The sequence below is a fragment of the Salvelinus sp. IW2-2015 genome, linkage group LG27 (genome assembly GCF_002910315.2).
Source record: "Salvelinus sp. IW2-2015 linkage group LG27, ASM291031v2, whole genome shotgun sequence".
Lineage (NCBI taxonomy): Eukaryota > Metazoa > Chordata > Actinopteri > Salmoniformes > Salmonidae > Salvelinus > Salvelinus sp. IW2-2015.
In genome coordinates, this window is record NC_036867.1 from 22,797,234 (window position 1) to 22,820,075 (window position 22,842).

At 41.5% G+C, this 22,842-nt stretch overlaps 1 protein-coding gene and 1 long non-coding RNA gene across 2 annotated transcripts in view; one reads left to right on the top strand and one right to left on the bottom strand.

The window, feature by feature from the left end:
* The window catches only part of LOC139023105 (uncharacterized), a 427,630-nt gene that overhangs the window by 237,339 nt on the left and 167,449 nt on the right, over nt 1-22,842 (bottom strand). The window lies entirely within an intron of this gene.
* The window catches only part of LOC111953148 (cadherin-18), a 212,952-nt gene continuing 194,878 nt past the window's right edge, over nt 4,769-22,842 (top strand). Inside the window, exon 1 of the mRNA XM_023972228.2 lies at nt 4,769-4,977. The gene's annotated coding sequence lies outside the window, so the exon portion shown is untranslated. The remainder of the gene's footprint in view (nt 4,978-22,842) is intronic.

The following is a 22,842-nucleotide window of genomic DNA, read 5'->3' on the forward strand; positions in this document are numbered from 1 at the left end:
TGGTATGTACACAGCTATGAAAAATACAGATGAAAACTCTCCAGGTAGATAGTGTGGTCTACAGCTTATCATGAGATACTCAGGCGAGCAAAACCTTGAGACTTCCTTAGATATCGTGCACCAGCTGTTGTTTACAAATATACATAGGCCCCCACCCTGTGTCTTACCAGAGGCTGCTGTTCTAGCCTTTCGATAGAGTGTATAACCCGCCAGCTGTTTGTTATTAATTTCGTTCAGCCACAACTCGGTGAAACATAAGATATTACAGTTTTTAATGTCGCATTGGTAGGACATACGTGCTTTCAGTTCGTCCCATTTATTTTCCAGAAATTGAATGTTAGCTAGGGTACAGATGGCAAAGGCAGATTAGCTACTCGACGCCTGTTCCTCACACGGCTCCCCGATATCTTACCGCAAAATCTCTGTTTCTTTCTCCAGCGAATGACCGGGATGAGGGCCTATTCGGGTGTTTGGAGTATATCCTTCCCGTCTGACTCATTAAAGAAAAATTATTTGTCCATTRCGAGGTGAGTAATCGCTGTTCTTATGTCCAGAAGCTCTAAGAGAAGGTAGCAGCATCATTATGTACAAAATAACTGACAAACAATACAAAAAAACTGCACAGTTTGTTAAAAAACAATAAAACGGCTGCCACCCTTTCTCCTGCAACGGTACCAATTGAGCGGACCGCTTGATGAAAACCAATCAATATTAAGGTATCCAAGAAAGTAGACCTCTACTGACTGTTAGCCCTCGGTGGCCTATGTCTCTGAATTTATACAGCAACACCTCCCCCATAGGCATTCCTGTCTCTTCTGTAGATGTTATATCCTTGTATTGCTACTGCTGTATCATCAAAGGAATTATCTTAGTGAGTCTCAGAAATGGCAAATATATTCATGTTATCTGATGTTAGCAAGTTATTGATTTCATGAAATTTATTTTGAAGACTCAGCAAAAAAAGAAATTCCGCTTTTTCAGGACCCTGTCATTCAAAGATAATTCGTAAAATTCCAAATAACTTCACAGATCTTCATTGTAAAGGGTTTAAACACTGTTTTCCATGCTTGTTCAATGAACCATACACAATTAATGAACATGCACCTGTGGAACTGTCGTTAAGACACTAACAGCTTACAGACGGTAGGAAACTAAGGTCACAGTTATGAAAACTTAGGACACTGAAGAGGCCTTTCTACTCACTCTGAAAAACACCAACCTTTATCGTCAAAGGAATGAGCGTTACACCGAGGCCTGTACTATGGAGCGGGATCGATTTGGAGTTGGAAAATCCGTCATGGTCTGGGGCGGTGTGTCATAGCATCATCGGACTGGGCTTGTTGTCTTTGCAGGCAGTTGACAGTTAGAGGACGTTTCTTTTTTTGCTGAGTTTGTTAATATGGGCTATTTTTTGCTCTTTCCTGTGTTGCTCATCAGAGATAGACATCATATGAAAAAGAACATACAAAGCAATGACACAAAAAATACATTATTTATTAGTCAATTGGTGTGTGTAAGTGTGTGTGTGCTGCTGGGTTGAAGCAATGAACCCACAGGTTTGGCTCTCATCCCTTCCAGGCTTTTGGAAGGTAGGGTGGACAATGAGCCTTTCATAGTGGATGTAAGCAATATCCTCATGCGCTCCGGCAGATTTCATGCCTGGGACACATTCTTTCCTCTTTTGGAGCACAGCTTCAGGATAGTCCTTGTTGAGGAAGATGTACGTTCCTCTCAAGTCATTGGCTCTTTCAAGAACAGTTACCTGGTCCTTGAACCTCAGGTACTTGAACACTATCGTGGGCCTGTCACCTGGGCCGGTGGTGGGTTTTCCAGTCCTGTGGGTGKACTCCCCCTCAATCTTCCTGAGGTCCATCTTCAGGTTCTCAGTGATACTTTCCCTCCAGGTCTTATGTGGAGATTCAGCAATTTCGTCCGCAACGTTTTTCCGCCTTGATTGTCCCCCGAGATAATCAGATTTCTCCGTCATTGTTATCATGGATTCACATGCATAACTGATGTCCTCTTAATGACTTGTTGTTCTGCTGTTAAACGCAAATGCAAACTGTTCTTCAGGTCATGTACCTCACAGGTCAAATTGTTAATTATTTTATTAGTTGACTCCACCAGTATTTGGACACTTGAAGCTATTTTCTTGTTATTGTAACAACTGCTTGTAGAAATTGTATTGTTCATTTAAGGATCTTTCACCTGTGATAGAGAGACAACGCTGTCTTCAACGGGACTCCCACTGGCTTCGGTCTTTGTCATGGTAGGAATGTAGGCTACACTGTTACTCCTTGCAGTTCCAGACAGGGCAGGTTGCAGGGCAGATGGAATCAGTAACAAACAGCAAGGATTCAAACAGTCACACTCCGGGAACAATCAGTGGTCCTAGCCGCAAGGCCTGTGGACTGTTTACAAGCTGCTATGTAAACGTGGCTAGCTTGATAGCTAGGCTAGCATCTGCCCCAACGAGGGAAAAATTACCTATTTCTCTGGAAAAAAATAGACCTGCTATTGTTCCCTGTAATACAGTYAATGTCCCACATCTTAATGTGATGTTAAAGTGTATTTTGACAATTATTTGAAACTAAGTCAATTAATTCATAGTCATTTTCCAAAAGAAAGCCACGAGAAAGATACACCTTTCAATGCATGCCACCTTGATGTTTGTCCAGCACCACATAAATTAGACGAGCTATGGGAGAAAAACAAATTATTTATTGCAGCCTGGTATTGTGCCTTCCTATAGCTCCACTGGAGCTGGAGCCCAGTGAGTTGGCCATTTGTTTGTGTCCCCAGCATGTCCCACGCACACACCCACCCAAACCACAAACCAGCAGCTTGAAATGAGATTCAGTCGACTGCTTAATCTCTCTGTTCTGCTTAGCTGTGATTAATTGACCGAAGTGTTTCTTATGTAGGGACCCACCACAGCCACTCACACAACCATCACATACCACATTAATACATGTTTGTGCACACTCGCTCACTCACTGTTTGAGCTAACAAAATGGCGGACAAGCCTCAAAGTCTGTAGCCAGGGCTTAAAAGCCCAATGAGCAGGCTTAAACCCTCAGTTTGAACAAAATTACAGTTTGTATTAATACATTTCTTTACAATAACAACCATACATAAACAAAAGACAAAAAACAGACGCACACACATTTCTACAAACAATTTTGTGATATAAAACTTTTACATTTCATGTATTTGAAAATGTCTACATTCGTTAGTTCAAAATAACAGTTTGTAATTTGACGTATTCAGAAAACAAAATGAACACGTTTAGTGTCTGTAAGGAAATGCTGTGGTTAAATGCTAACTCGGGGTCCTCACTCATTACAGTGTCAACGGTTTCGGAATGACACTATATCATTTGATTTTTATCATCTGTAATGTCTTCTCCTACAATTAGCCCAGTCGGTGAGATGATTTAGAGAGCTATCATTAAAGAGCTGTCAGTGAAATAGACATCACGGTGTGAAAGGACCCTTAGGCCAATACACCAATATCCCTCAAAGACCCCTGGAGCATGTCATTAAGACCACAGCTCACTTCCCAGGGCTTAACAACCATGTTTGACTGCAACTAGGCAGCTTACTGACCCCCATCAATACACCACCAATAACCTTCATTCAGTTTCTATTATAACCAACCCAGTCACTAGATACTTGAAATTTGAAACAGAATGGATTGTGGTCGAGAATGGCTTAAATCCTCGCCCGAAGCAACCAAGCCATTTCAAACACACTGTAAGGTGGGGTTAATCTAAAAACAGTTTGAATACCTTACATGTGGATTTTTTTTTTAAACACATAGCTTACCTTTCAGAAAGGTGTAGGTAGTAGTATGCAGATAAACTCTTTAGTACATTTGATAAATGAGAAACACTTGTCTGGTCTAGACTGAGAGAACTGGGTCTAGATGATAGATGAAGGAGCAGCACTGTGTAAAGGAGAGCATGTCCCTGTGACGTCTTCCTGTGAGCCCCTCTGTCTTTCAACATCCGTTTTCTCCTCCTGCCTCTCTCATCTTGGCCTGAGCCTCCCTCCTTGTCTCTGGAGTCTAATCTGTCTCTATATCAAGCACCCTCTTTAGTTAGAGACCTCCACCCCTCCACCTCATCCCTCCATCCCCTGTCCTTCTCCACTTTGCCACGTTGTCTATATTCTATTCCTCTCTTCCTGTCTACCTAATTGGTGGGTGAACACCACGAAGTAGCCCTCTCTCCAATGTCCCATGGTCCTGAAGGGCCTCTTCTCACTCGTTCTCTCTCCCACTGCCCATCTCCTCCACCTCCACCCCCATCCTTCTCTTTCACTCCTCTGTTCATTATTCATTAAGTTTCCCTTTGGAGCCAGTGAGAGCGAAAGCACTGCTGAACTCAGAGGCGGTCTCCACAGCTAGCCCTGGGGTAACTGAGAGATGGAATGTGTGTGTGTGTTTCCATTCATGCGTGTGTTTGTTAGAAGGGGAGTGAATTTGGGGAGACAAATATGACTGAGAGAAGGAGAGATATGTGGATGAATATGGAGGTTAACATAGATAAATATAGCAAGAGACAGAGAGGGATATGAGGGTAATGTGAAAGACAGAGGGTGGTGCAAGCCTGACAGACATGTTCTAAGCCCTCAGTTTACCAGTCAGAGATCTCCTCCTCCTGGAGCTGCTGCAGTCGTAGTCAGGCGGGATTGGAGGATGGCTCATACTGTACACACATACACTCCCTCAATCCACCTCTCTCACACACACACATACACACACACACAGTGAGGGAGTCAGCGATAGAGAGAGAGAGAGGGCTCTCCGCTAGCCGGCCACTAAGCAATGCCCCAGAGAGACAGACAGAGGTAGAGAGATGGAAAAAGGGAGCGAGAAAAAGAGAAAGAAAATGGTGAGGAGTGCACAGAAAGTCCTGCTCAGTCCTCCTCACAAGCCGACAGCTGTCATACCTGTCAGAAGAAGTCCCACCAGGTATGTAAAATTTTTAAGGTATGTGCGCGTGAGTGTGTGTGGATGTGTGTGTGTGAGAGAGAGAGAGAGAGAGAGAAAGAGAGAGAGAGAGAGAGAGAGAGAGATGAACAGAGCAAGGAGCGAGGGTGTTTATAGCAAGTAATGTTTTTGTGAGTGAGTGTGTGGATGTGTGTGTGTTAGAGAGAGAGGGAGGGAGTGGTAAAGAAAGCAAGGAGCGAGGGGGTTTATTGCGAGTCATTTCTTGGTGCTAATGACCGCACTTGCAGTCTCCGGTGGTGTGCATGTTGTAAGCCTTCTTCTCTATCCCTCACTGGAGTTAAAGATTGATGCTACTGCCACTGCTACAGCTGATGTAAGGGAGTGTGAGAGAGAGTGACTTTTGATATCTGATCCATCTGATGCATGGGCAGCGCTAGCTCCAGACAAATATAAATGCACTGCAGGAAAAGGGACTCCACTTCATTGATTTCTTATCCATTATTAGCAGAGGTCTTTCTCCGCATCAAATTTCATCTCTCTCTGAATTATTATTATTATTATTTTTTTTATTTTTTTGTTGAAAAAGAACAGCATACAGGCTCTTGTGTTGGAATGCATTGAAATGGGGAGAAATGTTTGACCGTTATTAAATGTTATGGAAAAACTACAGCACATTCGTAGCTGTATGGAAATAAATGCCATTGGAATACGATGGGTTGCTAGCCATGAAAAAACCATGAGCCATGAGTCAACTGTCGGATGTTGAGTTGTTCCTGAACCGGATTCTACCTCCTCAGACTCTGCTCAGTGTTTATGTTGTAATTGTTATCTCGGCCTAGAAAGGTGTGCTCAACTGCAGGAGGGGTGGCAGTGAAATGTTTTTAATATTTCCATTGGAGTGTGAGCTAATTTATGGGAGGCACTGTCGCTGTTGTCGTTTTTTTTTTAAATGTTGTTGCTTTCACAACAGCCGTTGAGCATCAAATCATTGCACTACATAATAACGCTGATGTAAAGCTTCTGTCAGAGTATTTCCACATTCCACATTAGGAACTGAATATCTGTATTCTGACCGGACAGTTCCAGCCCTCCATTGTGGTGTCGTTTCATTGTGTAACCTGGGCTGACTTTCACGTTGGTTTAGTGAGGATGGCTTTGGGAGTATGCTGTACTGGCTTTCATCACTTAAAATTCTGAAGGAATCAATCATTGAATGTGTGAGACAAACTGGGCATCCAGGACTGGTTTCCCAGACACAGATTAAGCCTAATCATGTACTACACACCACTTTAAATGGAGAATCTCAATTGAGCATTCTTCTTAATTCAGGACTATAGGTTTAATCTGTGTCCAGGAAACAACCCCTAGAGGATAATGACAATTGCGTGATGACCTCTCATGATCCCTCTAAGCTAGTTTAAGGGGATATAGGGCTTTTATTCTGAAAATAAGACCTTGGAAAATGATGAAAAGTCGGACTTGATGGCAGAACTAACCCCATCTCTTCCTGCAGTCTTGGACAGTGGCTCTGTTTAAGTCTGTGTTTGAAGCACAGACCTTGGTGTCAATATGACGGTCATTGATGAAGGGCACATGTGTCAAACTCATTCCACGCAGGTCCGAGTGCCTGCTGGTTTTTGCTCCTCCCTTGTACTTGATTGATTAATTAAGGTCACTGATTAGTAAGGAACTCCCCTCATCTGGTTATCTACAGTAGGTCTTAATTGAAAAAACAGCAGATACTGGGCCCTGTAAATGGTATGCATTAGTCTTGTAATGGCTCAAGCTTGCTTTCTCTAGAGACATACCTGAAACGTAATGGCACAAATGGTTGCCGTGCATAACCCAAGTGGGCACTACACTTGGTGGCGGATGACGTGAGTTTCCCCCTTACTATGTAAAGGGCTTTGAGCACCTAGGTGGAAAAAGCATTATTTAAATCCAATCCATTATTATTATGGTTGATTATGATTATTATTAGCAGTAGTACTAAAACACTGAATCTACATTTAACACTGTTGCAGTGTCTATACAGTCCACACTTTTCAGTTCTAAATTAACACACTGCTTAGAGTAAAACCTTATTTGCATATTCTCCAGAGTGCCTTGCCTTTCGAGTGAATTTTAGAGTTACCACCAATGACCATATTTGTTAGTGACATAGACATGGATGTTGCATTCATCCATTCTCTGTCCTGGACTGTTTCTTGCTGTTGTTGACCAGACTCGAACTTGGAGGGGAGTGGTCATGCCTGCAGGCCTGTGGTTTGTGCAGTGAAAGCATCTGATTTGGATTGGAAAGGTTTTTTAGTGTTGACGTGGGGGTGGTTGAGTAACACTGGGCTGTGACTGGAGTAGAGATGGATGGAAAAGTAGGGGGATTAGGCATTGAGGAGGATGTCATGGAGTGTAGTGATGGAGGGGAAAAGGTGGAGTAAGAGTAGTGCGAGTAGATGTGAAGAAGAGGAACACCAAGGTTCTTTGCAGGTCTCATCAGAGGAGAGTAGTGATGAGAGAGGTTTAGTTTGCAGTGTTGTGCGAATAGAAGTGGAGTTCAAGGTGTTGGTGAAGTTTGAGGACAATGGTTGAGTCACTGCGGTAAGTCCGATCGCATTGGCTGGTGATTTGAAGAGTAAAGTAGGAGAGGTTGTGTCTGCTAAAAGTCTTGGATGAGGTGTGTTGATGCTAAACAGTGTGAGAAGGCTCACAAAAGTGTGGTGTATAGTAGCATATCGGATCAAACCGGACGGCAATGGGTAAAGGGAGTTATTACGGGAGTTCCAGAAATTCTTAACATGAAAGAAATAAAGGACCACTTGAAGGGTTGATGACACGAGAAGGGAAGAAGGTGGATAGCCTATCAGTGCTACTAAACCTACAGGATCCGGTACTGACAGAAAAAGTTGGGTATATGAGTTGCTATTTGCAAGCTTATGTTCTGAAACCATTGCGTTGCTATAACTGTCAAAGGTTTGGGCATGTGGCGGTGGTGTGTAAAGGCAAAAGGAGATGTGTGAAGTGAGGGGGAGAACATGCTTATGGGGAATGTGGAGATTGGGTCCAGTTAAAGTGCTGTAACTATGGGGGCACTCATAGTGAGGCTTATGGGGGTTGTGCAGAGAGGAAAAGACAGGTGGAAGCGCAGGAGATGAGGAGTGTAAAAGTGTAAAATCTCATATGCGGAAGCAGTGAAGGTAGTTCACGCAGAGACAAGCGGGGCACCTAGAAGAGCAGGTATTCCTGGACAGATTGGGATGCAGGTTGGGGGTGATGTAGGGAGCAGATTGGGGGAGAACACAAGAGTAGATATGAGGAAGATTGTTTGATTCGTAACAGCAGCAATCAACTGCGTGGTAAGTGAGAAATCTAAAAAAAGAGGATTGAGATKATTTTGGATCAGGCAGAAAAGTTTCTAGGAATCACAGGATTGACATGGGGAAATGTGAGGGATGACCTCGAGATTGGAAAGAAATGAATTCAGGAATCATGTCTTGGTTAATTTTAATAAGGGTGTTAATCTTCCAATGGAACATGAGAAGTTTGATAGCCAATGGAAAAGAGTTCTAGCAGTTTCTAGAGGATTTATCAGCTAGAAGATTTATCAGCTAAACTAGATGTGATATGTCTCCAGGAGACATGGTTTAAAGCTACTCTAGATGTTCTCGTTGAGCAGGGGTATGTAGTGGTAGAAGTGTGGTTGGGAGGGGAATCTGGTAATAGTGAACTTTTACAACCTGTGTAAGTAACTAGAGTCGATGGCCCTTGGGAGTGTAGAAGGTCAAGATAGGAGACTGGTGATGTGGTGTGGGGATTTTAATGCCCACAGTACACTCTGGGGAGGGTCACAGAGTTATGTAAATGGTAAAAGTGGAAATGAATCTGGCCTGGATCTTACTCTGATCTCGAGTTCAATGGCAGGCAGATGTAGTTGGGAGGTATGGGAGGAATATACAAGGGGTAGTGATAACTACCCAATCATGTGTACTGTCGGAATGAGGGTGGAAGATACAGCAGGAAATTAGATGAAGAGTTGGATATTTGTTAAAGCAAAAGGGGGTCAGTTTCAGGAGTTGAGTGAACAGGGGCTGTTGCCATTGGATCTCAGTGCAGATGTATATAGAAACAGTGAATGATGTAGTAGGAGGAGCAACAGTAGGGGCCAGAAGGCAGGTGACACCCATAGYTACACAGAGGAGAATGAGGAAGGCAGTTCCCTGGTGGACTGAAGAGTGCAGAGACGCTGTAAAGAGTATGAACGGGCCTTTCAGGATGTTGAAAAAGTTCTATAACTACCAGTACCTGATACAGTATAAACAAGCACAAACAGTAGTAAGGAGGATCATGATATGATGTTGAAGGAGGGCCTGCTTATCAAACTGGATAAAATAGGGGTTGAAGGAAGGGTTTTTAACTGGATAAATGACTTATTCTTTCGACACAAGTGAGGGTGGGGAGCTCTATGTCAAAAATGTATGAGGTAGATAATGGTACCCCCCCCCAGTGAAGTGTGATTAGTCCTTTATTGTTCTCCATTATGATTGATGATGTATCTCCCAGATAAGACCAGATATTGGGAGGTCATTGTTTGCAGATTATGGGGCGCTATGGAAGAGAGGGAGAAATATTTCCCATAGTCGGAAGAGTTCAAGATCTGATCAGAGAAGTTGAGCAGTGGTCCCTCAGGTGTTGCTTCAAGTTCTCAGTTGAGAAAAAACACCCTGTGTTTTTTACTACAAAGAAGGTTGGGGAGGAAATATGCCTGAAGCTGTACGGGAGGAATCTGGAGAGGGTGGGAGTGTTTAAGTTCCTGGGGATCTTGTCTGACACTCGAATGACATGGGTGGAACATATTAACAGAGTAGTTATCAAAGTAAAGAAAATATGTGTTGACTGTCAGGAATGGAGTGGTGGGGGGAAATAGACTTTTATTAGGATCCCATTACCTGTTTCAAAAGCAGCAGCCACTCTTCCTGGGGTCCACCCAAAACATGAAATAATACAGAAGGACATAATACAGAACATCATTAGACAAGAACAGCTCAAGGACAGAACTACATACATTTTTAAAAAGGCACATGTAGCCTACATGTCAATGCAGACACACAAACGATCTAGGTCAAATAGGGGAGAGGCGTTGTGCCACGAGGTGTTGCTTTATCTGTTTTTTGAAACCAGGTTTGCTGTTTTTTAAGCAATATGAGATGGAAGGAAGTTCCATGCAATAATGGCTCTATATAATACTGTACGAATTTTTTGAATTTGTTCTGGATTTGGGGACTATGAAAAGACCCCTGGTGGCATGGCTGGTGGGATAAGTATGTCTGTTAGAGCTGTGTGTAAATTGAATATGGAAACAATTTGGGATTTTCAACACATTATTGTTTCTTATAAAAAGAAGTGATGCAGTCAGTCTCTCCTCTCTCCTCAACTCTTAGCCAAGAGAGACTGGCATGCATGGTATTTATATCAGCCCTCTGATTGCAATTAAGAGCAAAATATGCCGCTCTGTTCTGGGCCAGTTGCAGCTTAAAACTTCTTGAGGGCAGGGGGCAGCTTTTTCACTTTCGGGAAAAATAGCATGCCAAAATTCAACTGCTTGCTACTCATCCCCAGAATATAAGATATGCATATTATTACTAGATTTGGATAGAAAACACTCTGAAGTTTCTAAAACTGTTTGAATCATGTCTGTGAGAATAACAGAACTTATGTAGCAGGCAAAACCCTGAGGACAAACCATTCAGAATTTGTATTTTTTTGATGTCACTGTCTTTTCAATTAGTTTTTTTTAGAGACACCAGATGTAATGGACTTGCTTGCAGTTCCTACCGCTTCCACTGGATGTCACCAGTCCTTGGAAATCGGTTGAGGTTATTCCTTTGTGTACTGAAGAAGTAGGGCTATCGTAAATGAGGGTCACATGAAGTACATTTTTTGGAGAGAGTCACGTTATGACATAATGTTGCGTCAGTTTGGTTTCGTTTTGTATTGAACACAGATCATCCCGTCTTCAAATTGATCGATTATTAACGTTTAAAAATACCTAACGTTGTATGACAAAAGTAGTTTGAAATGTTTTGGTAAATTTACATGTAACTTTTGATATATTTTGTAGTGACTTGGCGAAAGTTGGAAGCTGTGTTTTTCTGGATCAAACGGTCCAAATAAATTGACATTTTGGATATATATCGACGCAATGAATCGAACAAAAGGACCATTTGTGATGTTTATGGGACATATTGGAGTGCCAACAAAATAATTTTGTCAAAGGTAAGGCATGATTTATATTTTATTTCTGCGTTTTGTGTCGTGCTTGCAGTGTTGAAATATGCTACTCTGTTTGTTTACTGATGTGCTATCATCAGATAATAGCATCTTATGCTTTCGCCGAAAACTTTTTTTAAATCTGACATGTTGGCTGGATTCACAACGAGTGTAGCTTTAATTTGGTATCTTACATGTGTGATTTAATGAAAGTTTGATTTTTATATCATGTTATTTGAATATGGCTCGCTGTATTTTCCCTGGCTATTGGCCGACGTTTGCGTCCCACCTGCCCCAGAGACGTTAACTAGGTCTTTCCTTGCAGCACTGGACCACACGACTGGACAAAAATCAAGATTAGACAAAACTAGAGCCTGCAGATCTTGCTTTTTGGAGTGTGGTGTCAAAAAAGCAGAGCATCATCATTGAATCTATATGTTTTGACCATGACAGTTTACAATGTAAGGTATCGCCAGGTAATTTAGTCTCCTCAACTTGTTCAACCGCCACACCATTCATTACCATATTCAGCTGTCTAGCACTTAGGGAATGATTTGTACCAAATACAATGTTCTTAGTTTTAGAGAGGTTCAGGACCAGTTTATTACTGGCCACCCATTCCAAAACACACCTCAACTCTTTGTTAAGGGTTTCAGTGACTTCCTTAGCTGTGGTTGCTGATGCGTACATGGTTGAATCWTCAGCATACATGGACAAACATGCTTTGTTTAATGCCAGTGGCAGGTCATTGGTAAAAATATAAAAGGGTAGAGGGCCTAGAGAGCTGCCCTGCGGTACACTACACATTACATGTTTGACATTAGAGACGCTTCCATTAAGGAAAACACTTTGAGTTCTATTAGATACATATCTCTGAATCCACGATGTGGCAGAGGTTGAAAAGCCAGAGCACTTAAGTTTTTTCAACAACAGGTTATGGTCAGTAATATCAAAGACTGGACTGAAATCTAACAGTACAGCTCCCACAATCTTCTTATTAGCAATTCCTTTCAACCAATCATCAGTCATTTGTGTCAGTGCAGTACATGTTGAGTGCCCTCCTCTATAAGCATGCTGAACGTCTGTTGTTAATGTGTTTACAGAGAAATAGCATTGTATTTGGTCAAACACAATTTTTTCCAACAGTTTGCTAAGAGCTGGCAGCAAGCTTATAGGTCAAAACCAGTAAAGGCTGCTTTACCACTCTTGGGCAGCGGAATAACTTTGGCTTCCGTCCAGGCCTGAGGACAAATATTTTCCTCTAGGCTCAGATTAAAAATATGACAGATAGGACTGGCTATAGAGTCAGCCACCATCGCCAGGAGGTTTGTTATTATTGATCGTTAACAATAATATTTCCACCTCTACCACACTAACTTTACAAAATTCAAACTAGCACTGCTTCTCTTTCATTATTAGTTTTTTTATGCATTAATATAATTGCTCACTGTTTGTCATGGGCATTTCCTGCCTAAGTTTGCCCACTTTGCCAATTAAATAATCATTAAAATAATTGGCAACATCAAATGGTTTTGTGATGAATAAGCCATCTGATTTGATTAAAGATGGAGTTGAATTTGTCTTTCTGCCCATAATTTCATGTAAATTACTCRAAAGTTTTTTCCCATCATTCTTTACATCATTGATCTTGGTTTCATAATAAAGTTTCTTCCTTACAGTGTCTTCGGAAAGTGTTCAGACCCCTTGACTTTTTGCACATTTTGTTATGTTACAGCCTTCTAAAAGTGATGAAATAGTTTTTTTCCCCAACACACAATACCCCATTATGACAAAGCAAAAATAGGTTTTTAGAATTTACGTAAGCATTCAGACCCTTTACTCAGTACTTTGTTGAAGCACCTTTGCAGAGATTACAGCCTCGAGTCTACTTCGGCATGACGCTACAAGCTTGGCACACCTGTATTTGGGGAGTTTCTCCCATTCTTCTCTGCAGATCCTTTCAAGCTCTGTCAGGTTGGATGGGGAGTGCTGTTGCACAGCTATTTTCAAATCTCTCCAGAGATGTTCAAGTCTGGGCTCTGCCTAAGCCACTCATGGACATTCAGAGACTTGTCCCGAAGCCACTCATACATTGTCTTGACTGTGTGCTTAGTGTAATTGTCCTGTTAGAAGGTGAACCTTCTGCCAAGTCTGAGGTCCTAAGCGCTCTGGAGCAGGTTTTCATTAAGGATCTCTGTACTTTGCTTCGTTAAATTTTTGCCTCGAACCTGCCTAGTCTCCCAGTCCCTTGCGCTGAAAAACATCCCCACAGCATGATGCTGCCACCACCATGTTTCACTGTGTGGATGGTGCCAGGATTCCTCCAGATGTGACACTTGGCATTCAGGCCAAAGAGTTCAATCTTAGTTTCATCAGACCAGAGAATCTTGTTTCTCATGGTCTTAGAGTCTTTAGGTGCCTTTGGGCAAACTCCAAGCGTGCTGTCATGTGCCTTTTACTGAGGATTGGCTTCCGTCTGGCCACTCTACCATAAAGGCCTGATTGGTGGAGTGCTGCAGAGATGGTTGTCCTATCTCCACAGAGGAACTCTAGAGCTCTGTCAGATGGACATTGGGTTCTTGGTTCCTTCCCTGACCAAGGCCCTTCACACCCGATTGCTCAGGTTYGCCGGGCGGCCAGCTCTAGGAAAAGTCTTGGTCGTTCCGAACTTCTTCCATTTAAGAATGTTTGAGGCCACTATGTTCTTGGGGCTCTTCAATGCTTGGGGACCTCATGGCTTGGTTTTTGCTCTGACATGCACTGTCAACTGTGGGACCTGATATAGACAGACGTGTGCCTTTTTAAATCATGTCCAATTAATTGAATTTAACACAGGTGAACTCCAATTAAGTTGTAGAAATATCTCAAGGATGATCAATGGAAACAGGATGCACCTGAGCTCAATTCCGAGTCTCATAGCAAAGGGTCTGAATACTTATATAAATAAGGTGTTTCAGTTATTATTAATTTTTTTATTTAACTAGGCAAGTCAGTTAAGAACAAATTCTTATTTACAATGACAGCCTACAACGGCCAAACCCGGACGATGCTGGGCCAATTGTGAGCCGCCCTATGGGACTCCCAATCACGGCCGGTTGTGATACAGCCTGGATTCGAACCAGGGTGTCCGTASTGACGCCTCTAGCACTGAGATAGTGCCTTAGACCGCTGCGCCACTCGGAATGTAAATAAGATATTTATTTTTTTATTATTTTATAAATTTACTTCTAAAAATTATCACCTGTTTTCGCTTCGTCATTATGGTGTATTGTGCGTAGATTGCTGAGAAAAAAAATACATATTTAACCCTTTCACACGTACCATGACCATTCTACAGTGGTCCCTGAAGCGTACGATCACACCCGTGTGATTAGAACGCTTATTTAGAACGGCCAGTTTCAAATGACGCAACAATCAGCATTTGAGCTGGCCACACTTTTTCAGAAACTATTTACACAAGCACAGTCCTTACAAAGTTATGTCTAGAATGTGAGCAGTTTATTTTTGGATCCAATGTTCAGATATTCATAGAAGTATCTATAGCATAACACAATCATCCTAACCGGAAAAATGTAGGCTACATTTGTCCTAGCGCTAACTGAGGAAAGATTGACGCAACACAAGCGGTCATATTTTCTAACTCTGGGCTGACAAACTACAATATGAATTAGCTAATAACAATTACATTTAAGTCATTTAGCCTCTTCATCCGAAGAYGAGGAGCAGGGATTAAACCAAAATGCAGCGTCTTGATATGACATGATTTATTTTAAGTAAAGACGAAAACACGAACTTCACTTGAAACTAAACAAAACAACAAACGGAGTAGACGAACCTGAACATAAGAACTTACATAACACGATGAACTCACAAACAGGAAACTGTTTGACTACACAAAACAACGAACGAACGAAACAGTCCCGTATGGTGCAAACAAACACAGACACAGGAGACAACCACCCACGACAAACAAAGTGAAAACACCTACCTTAATATGATTCTCAATCAGAGGAGATGAAAACCACCTGCCTCTAATTGAGAACCATATCAGGTACCCAAAACCAACATAGAAACAGAAAACATAGACTGCCCACCCAAACTCACGTCCTGACCAACTAACACATACAAAAACTAACAGAAAACAGGTCAGGAACGTGACAGGGGGGGGGCACCCACAATTAGTGAAATGTATACCTTCCTGGTGACAGTCCTTCTCATGGGGATAGTAAAGAAGAACTCCCTAAGACACAGGTGTCAAACTCATTCCACGGGGCGCCGAGTGTCTGCGGGTTTTCGCTCCTCCCTTGTACTTGATTGATGAATTAACATCACTAATTAGTTAGGAACTCCCCACACCTGGTTGTCTAGGGCTTTATTGAAAGGAAAAACCAAAAACCTGCAGACACTAGGCCCTCCGTGGAATGAGTTTGACACCCCTGCCCTAAGAGAATACTGGAGCACAGATCCTATGTTTGCAACTCCCTTCTTTGCCAKCCTCTTTTCCCAAGACTGCATTTCATCACCAATGCTACTGCCATCCTAAATGACCCGTTATACAAAATAAGAAATGTAAACAGCTGGCAGTAAAGTGCCATGACAAACGAGACATCCATGTCCTCTCCACTGTCCATACAGCAACCATGTCAGCTACAGGGAAGGTGGACCACCTGACGGGAGAGAGAAAAATCAAACCAGACTGCGTGCTTGACTATAACCTCAAAATGGGGGCAGTGGATAACGCGGACATGATAAACAGCTTTGTGGAATGCACTCAGAAAACGACCAAGTGGTATAAGAAGATATATATTTTTAAACAGGGTATCTTCAAAATACAACAAGCCAATACTTCTAACACAATTAGCATTTTTTTACAGAGCTAATAGAAGAATGTAGCTAGCTACATAAGCACGATTGAATATAACACCATAAAGGTTATGACATTAGTAACGTTACCTCGCGTGTCCACGGTTATAAGGAATATAYACAAATATATTATGCTCCCTCCCAGTGAGCTACAGTAGAAACGGTATAGCACGACATACATCAACTATTATAACATAATTAGGCACTTACTTTGATAGAAAGACAGTCTGGATTTGAACATGGGTGTCTGTAGTGATCCCTCTAGCACTGAGACTGTGCCTTATAGCTGCGCCACTTTGGATTCATAAGGCCAGGGTAGCTTCAAAATACAACACATGCTAATTCTTCTCTGAAGCATTTAGCATTGTTTTCCAGAGCTAATAGAATAATGTAGCTAGCTACCTAAGCATTGAGTATAACACCATAAAGGTTATGAAATGAGTAACGTTACCTCGCGTGTCCGCGGTTATAAGGAATATTAAAAAAAATATTATGCTATAGTAGAGACGACAACAGACATGCAGAAACTATTATAACGTAATAAGCCACTTACTTTTGTAACGATTGTCGTCGGGAGAAGGAGAAGAGGACCAAGGTGCAGCGTGGAAAGTGTTCATATTATTTAATAAAATATGCAACACTTGACAAAACGACAAACGAACAGTCCTGAAAGGTGAAACAAACACTAAACAGGAAACAACCACCCACAAACACAGGTGGGAACAGGCTACCTAAYTATGATTCTCAATCAGAGACAACGATAGACAGCTGCCTCTGATTGAGAACCATACCAGGCCAAACACACAGAAATACAAAACAAGGACAACATAGAACACCAGACATAGAATGCCCACCCAAACTCACGCCCTGACCAACCAAAATAGAGACATAAAAAGGATCTCTACGGTCAGGGAGTGACAACTTTGATAGAAACGCACACATCTCCAAAGTTATTATTGGTAACGAAAACAACTATGACTGTGATGCAGGCAGCAGACGGAAAATGTGAACACGTGTGTGTGCAGGACGGGAGATTAGCAAATGTCTGCAGACTTCAACTGCAAAAACAATTGGGAAGCGCTTGGGGAATTTTGTCCGGGTCAGAAATGTCAAAAAAARGAATTGGTCCGCAAAAGTAAAAATTACTACTTTTATGTGAATTAATTAGGCGGAACACACCTCAATTCAAACTGTTCTTAAAAAATCATTTGAAATTGAAAAATTTAAAACAGCCTATAAATATAAAAAGGCTGCATGTCTTGGTTTGAGGGCAGCGCAGATTAAATGTCTGTTGCGTAACAATCACATTCTGGAATGGAGAGAACATTCTAACATCACGTGCGTAAAAAAACTCACACTAGGGCGAATGTTAGAGATATTTGGAACTCACGCATGAAAGGGTTAATCAATTTTAGAATAAGGCTGAAACGTAACACAATGTGGAAAACGTCAAGGGGTCTGAATACTTTCCGAAGACACTGTATAGCGATATCAAGGTCATCACTGGACTACAATAGTGTAGCATATGGATCAGCAGCTCCTACATCTTTAAAAAAGCTAGATGTAATCCAGGCTCAAGCTCTAAGAATATGTTGTGGAGCAGTCAGGGCCTCCCCAGTGGCAGCGCTGCATGTAGAGCTGGGAGAGATGCCGTTAAAGTTGATAATGAAAACAATTAACCATGAAATATTGGGTAAATCTTCAAAGTCATAAAGTTACACATCCTACAAAAACATGTGCTCCTAGAGTGCTGGGAGCATGAACGAGATCTGAAAACAAGTTTTGGGTGGATAGGTAATGGCATGGAGAGAGAGATGGGACTGTTTGGGAAGGAGTTCAGCCCCTCTGTGGTTCTTCCTGCTATCCCACCTTGGTTGCTCCCTCAGCCAATGATGAAGCTAGGGTTGCTTGAGAGGGTAAGAGCTGGTGAGGAAGGAGTAGATCCAGTAAATATTGTAAGTGAACATTTAAAAATGTAATACTATGTTGTCTTGGATTTATTCCCATTAAACATGGAGGACATTTGCAACTTTTAGTGTTCCTGAGTTAAAGGTGGCATTGACAAAAAGAGCAACGGATCATTTATTCGTATTCACAATAGAGTTACTGGCTATATTCTTGGCTGCTGAGTGGGTTTAGGAGGTGAGGCCAGACAGGGTATTCATCTGCTCTGACTCACGTGCAGCACTGATGAGCTTAAATGTATTTGTGGCACAGAGCAGACAATGATGTATTGTATGAGACTTTGCAGTGCCTGTTTAGGGTGAGACAGATGTGGGTATTTGTGAGGTTCCTCTTGGTACTAACTCATGTGTGAGTAGAGGGAAATTGCCAAGCAAGCTCTCAAACATCTTAGTGTTGAAATGGAAATAAATTAAATGAATTAAAAATAAATAGCAAGAGTTTAGGAACGGTAGGGAAAGGGAAGACACCTGTACAAGATCCAGGAAAAGATAGGGGCAGGGAGGTCTTAAGGTCAAGAGAAAATGGAGGAAAGTATAATCAGAATGCTGATATAGGGATACACAAGGCTCAACAGTACATGTAAAATATCGGATTGGAAGGTGTGATCACTGTCAGGAGGAGATGGAGACAGTGGAAAGTGTGCTATTTCAGTGAGAGCAATATGGGAGGGAAAGGGAGAGATTGTTATCAGATTTCAGGAGTAATGGTATTGAAGAGCTCAACGTAAGTGAACTGCAGAGAAAATCTTCTGGGGATGTAGTATTTAATTATCTATTTTTTTCCTTAAGGAGACAAGAGTACTGGGTAGAATTTAAACCTTCCCGGTCTCTGGTCCACACTCCAGTCCAGTTGTTGGTAGTAATGCATTGATTGAAATCATTTTCAGTCCTATGGCCTTCACCAAGTGAGATCCTAAGTGAATTTGATATCATTAAAATACAACACATATTTCAAAAGGGCCTAGTTGTTCCCTAATATAGTGGCCTGAAACTCATGGTTTACAGCCAAAATCTGGCCTGCAAGTCACTTAATGCTGGCTTGCAAAGTGATGTGTAATTCCTATTGGAATCCAGACAGAGTGGGGATAGTCAATATTTTCTACCCACAACCATTCAGAATGACTGACAGGATTGGGGAAGACTAAGATACCTGAAATCTATCTAAACTGGACAACCAGGTGCAATAAGTCCWAGTAATAGATTGGATTAGTTTAGAAAAATATATGTTATGTATATTTGAGTAGCATAAGATTAATTAATTAATTAATCAATCAATGTACAGTACATGCAAAAACTAAAATATTGAAACAATTAAGAAAATTAATAGAGCATACTGGGAAATATTATTATGATGGGCATGGTTTTGGTTCAACACTGGTTATTAACACCAACACTGGGGTTATTTTACACCAATGAGTGTTAATTTAACACTTACAGAGTTAATTTAACACCTGCATCAACAATATAATTGTTACACTGGAAAATCAACACAGGTAACACTGGCCAATTTGCTGTGCAAACTTTTCTCTGGCATTGCATTACAGTGGATGACTCTTCATGTCATAGTGTTTAATTGATAATACAGCACCTGATCCATACTTTTGGAATATACAGTACCAGTCAACAGTTTGGACACACCTGCTCAATTCAAGGGTTTTTCTTTATTTTTACTATTTTAAACAATGTAGAAAACTAGTGAAGACATCAACACTATGAAATAAAACACATGGAATCATGTAGTAACCAAAAACGTGTTAAACAAATCAATATATATTTTATATTTGAGATTCTTAAAAGTAGCCACCCTTTGCCTTGCAGACAGCTTTGCACACTGTTGGCATTCTCTRATCCAGCTTCACCTGCGATGCTTTTCCAACAGTCTTGAAGGAGTTTCCACATACGCTGAGCACATAGGTTGGCTGCATTTCACTCTGCGGTCCAACTCATCCCTGACCATCTCAGTTGGGTTGAGGTCAGGTGATTGTGGAGGCCAGGTCATCTGATGCAGCACTCTCCTTTTCAACATTGCTGCCCTGAATTTAACAGACGCTATCGACAAAGATCAGGGAAACAAGTTGTAATGGACTACAATCTGGAGGACAGTCATGCCATGCTGACTCTGAAAATGAATCAGATGATGAGGAAATCCCTGATTTCGGGTATAAAAAAGAAATGTTGAACCAGAAATGTTTGAGTCTTCTGATGACAATGAGGGGGAAGAAACGGTGATCAACAGTGTTGTTGTCACGGAAGAAATTCACKGAGTTTTGAAATCAGTGAAATTCCCGGTGGGAGCAGAGCAGGATTTCAAATGCGGAGGGAGTCGAAAAGAGAACACAGAAGGCTGTTGTATTAAACACCTGTCTCTGGTTTACATCTTCAAATTAAGGGCAACCATGGCCTCCATTACAGAGAGGGAGAAGAATTCATCCATTTATACGGATAAGAGTCTAGCAACATTTTCAGATAATATACGTTACTAATTTTGTCAGAAAGTTGTTTTCATTGCAAGTTAAAGCATACTGTTAGCTAGCTAGCTAACCTTAGCTGGCTGGCTCGCTAGCTAATGGTATGTGTATGAATCTGTGTAGTAAAATTATTCGTATCTCAGAAATCCACTTGCATGGCTTGTTATTGCCTAATGTTAGCTAGCTAGTTAACATTGAACCTAATTCGTTAGCTTTAGCTACCTGCAGATTCACGCATGGTGCCTAGCTATGGCCCTGGTCGAGATGGCTGCCGTTTTACGATCCCCTAACCAATTGTGCTACTATGTGTGTTGTTTCTCGTTATATGTAACTTATTTTGTACACCATGTTTTTGCCACTGTGTTTTATGACCGAAAAGAGCTTCTAGATATCAGGACAGCGATTACTCATCCTGTACTGGAGGAATACTTTTTCTTTAACGAMTCGGACGGGAAGGATTTACATCAGACGTCCGACCAGGCCCTCATCCCTGTCATTCGCAGGAGAAAGAGATGGAGATATCGGGGACGAAGGGCTGGGTGCCTTGTAAGGATCCCACGACAAGTGGGTAATCTGACTTTACATTCGGTCCTATTAGCCAACGTACAATCATTGGATAATAAAATAGACGAGCTACAWGTACGTATATCCTACCAGCGGGTTTCGGAGCTCTACGTGATTTCTGTGATTTTATGTGATTTTCTGAACTCACACACACACACACACAGACAGTCAATGGGGAGTGACACAGTGTGAGGTTTACAGACACACAGAGCCTGCAATAGTTACCTGCCTTCGAACTATCAAAGAACTGTCAGACCTAGAGCTCTGAAACTTTATATAAATGTGATAGTGCTTAAGTCGATAGTGCATGGTGAGTTATGTGGCTCTAGAAGGTTCTCAGGCCGAGAAACAGCCTCGTACATGTGCAATGACTTCAATTTATTTTGACCATTGTGAAAATGATGACATTTAGAAAAGGCCCAGAGTCACAAGACTAGGTGCATTGAAACCGCCTCGGCCCATAGAGACGGACCCTAAAGTTTCGGTCCGATTGCTCATTCAGGGACCCCGTAGCAACGCCCGGAAATAGTGGATTTTCAGCCATCAGACTCCTGAGCAGCTAATCAAAGAGCTACCCAGACATTTCTTTTACGCTGCTGCTACTGTCTGTTTATTATCTATGTATAGTCACTTTACCTCTACCTACATATACATATTACCTCAATTACCTCGACTAACCGGTGCCCCCGCACATTGACTCTGTACCGGAACACCATGTATATAGCCTCGCTATTGTTATTTTACTGCTGCTCTTTTTGTTACTTTTATTTTCAATTTTTTACTTAACCTCTCTGGGATATGTGGGATGCTTGCTTTTCGGCGAAAGCATAAGATGCTATTATCTGATGATAGCACAACAGTAAGCAAAGAGAGTGTAGCATATTTCAACCCTGCAGGCGCAACACAAAACGCAGAAATAAAATATAAATCATGCCTTACCTTTGACGAGCTTCTTTTGTTGGCACTCCAATATGTCCCATAAACATCAGAAATGGTCCTTTTGTTCGACTAATTCCGTCGATATATATCCAAATTGTCCATTTATTTGGACCGTTTGATCCAGAAAAAAACAGCTTCCAATTTGCGCAACGTCACTATAAAATATCTCAAAAATTACATCTAAACTTTGCCAAAACATTTCAAACTACTTTTGTAATACAACTTTAGGTATTTTTAAACGTTAATGATCGATCAAATTGAAGACGGGTCTATCTGTTTTCAATACAGGAGGACAGCAAACCAACGCTACTTTTCTAGTCTTGCGCAACTCTCAAACAGTACACATAACGTTACACTGATTCCAGATGGCCGTACTTCTTCATTGCACAAAGGAATAACCTCAACCAATTTCCAACGACTGGTGACATCCAGTGGAAGCGGTAGGAACTGCAAACAGGTTGATTAGAAATCTAGTATCCCAATGAAAYCTCATTGAACAGACAGTGACCAAAAAAAAWATATATATAATCTGAATGGTTAGTCTTCGGGGTTTTGCCTGCTACAGACGTTCCGTTATACTCACATACATGATTCAAACAGTTTTAGAAACTTCTGAGTGTTTTCTATCCAAATCTACTAATAATATGCATATCTRATATTCTGGGGATGAGTAGAAGGAAGTTGAAATTGGGCACCCTATTTATCCAAAAGTGAAAATGCTGCCCCCTATCCTAGAGAAGTTAACACTTATTTTTCTTAACTTCTTAAAGCATTGTTTGTTAAAGGCTTGTAAGTAAGCATTTCACTGTAAGGTCTTCACCTGT